Below are 1,412 nucleotides of genomic sequence, written 5' to 3' on the forward strand. Positions count from 1 at the left end.
AGCCTTGCAGAACCAAACCTGGGGGTGGAAATAGAGCATGAGCATCGGACACAAAAGAACTTTGTTAGAGGGTGAGCAGCGGAGCCATACAGAGAACTAACAATGCTGAGGATGGGGATATTTAATCTCTATCATGAGTTGTGTGTGACAAGCCTCTAGGCTAAGAGCTTGAAGGCGAGATTTCAAAACTGCTTGGCGAACTGAAACAAAGCACAATATTAGAAGCAAGAGAACCACAATCCTTACTAAGGTCCTGGTGATAATCTGGACAATAGAAATTGATTTGAACTTGTTAAATGTGTTAATTATATCTTTAGCTAGATCTTTTGGGTTAGTAATATCCAGTTTGTTATCCTGCATAGTAATATTCTTTTTGTGAATAGGTCGAGGTCAATGTTAAAATTTGTACTATGCCAAATGCCCTGGAGGTGATTAGAAATGGCATTCCAATTCCACTGAGTATTGTTATACTTATAATGAGTGATGCATATCCCTCAATACTTAGCATGACATCGGAGGGAAAGATGGCGGTGTATGGCCTCAACCTCATTACCTATCTGAAGAACAGCGTCCTCCAATGCACTAAGGTGGAGTTCAATTTTTGTATCTATATCTTCTTGAGTGTGGAGCACTGAAGAAGCATTTTGAGCAAGCTGTTCAACATAATCTGCTGTTTTGATAGAATTGGTTAGAGATACTGCGGCTGTGATTGCCATGGCTATGATAGAAATAACTGCTGCAAGGCCTTAAACTATTATTATGAATCCTAACCTATTTTTTATTTCTTATTACTATGAGGGCTTGTATCCCAGGACCTACAATCCTGAGTCCCTCAATAGTCATTGACAGAGGACTAAAATACTATGTCCTCTACAGTTGGTAAAACTGCCAATTGTGATAAGAACCCTTATATTTAAAATTCTCCTACGACCTTGCAATTTCCAATTAGGATGATATTAGAGACATACTTACCTGTTGTGAGTATGTCTTTCTCTCCCTCATCCTGCGTTCCTAGGAAAAAACATAGACATTCCTCCCCCACACAAGGACCAAATCTAGTCCTTGTTAGATAAAATTGTTCATTATAAAGACATTGTAAAGAATTTAAAAACTGTGAAAATTTGAAATTTTAAAATATGAAAAATGGATCTAGTTAAGGTTGGTATTTTTGCTACCCAAGGAATACCTATAGTCTCTCCTTTTTTGTTTTATTAATTGAAATGTTAGGGATAGACGGGTACATGTTTTATATTACCATAGCCAAGTCTGTATGATTGAATATAAGAAAATGATTAAATAAATTATACTGGTGAATTTTGGAGTAAGAAAATTTTTTTTTTTTAAGATTTTTATTGGGGAATTGGGGGGATGGGAACAGTGCTGGGGAATTGGGGAAAGGGGAACAGACAAGT

This window comes from Hipposideros armiger, unplaced genomic scaffold, assembly GCF_001890085.2.
Source record: "Hipposideros armiger isolate ML-2016 unplaced genomic scaffold, ASM189008v1 scaffold_490, whole genome shotgun sequence".
Taxonomy (NCBI): Eukaryota; Metazoa; Chordata; class Mammalia; order Chiroptera; family Hipposideridae; genus Hipposideros; species Hipposideros armiger.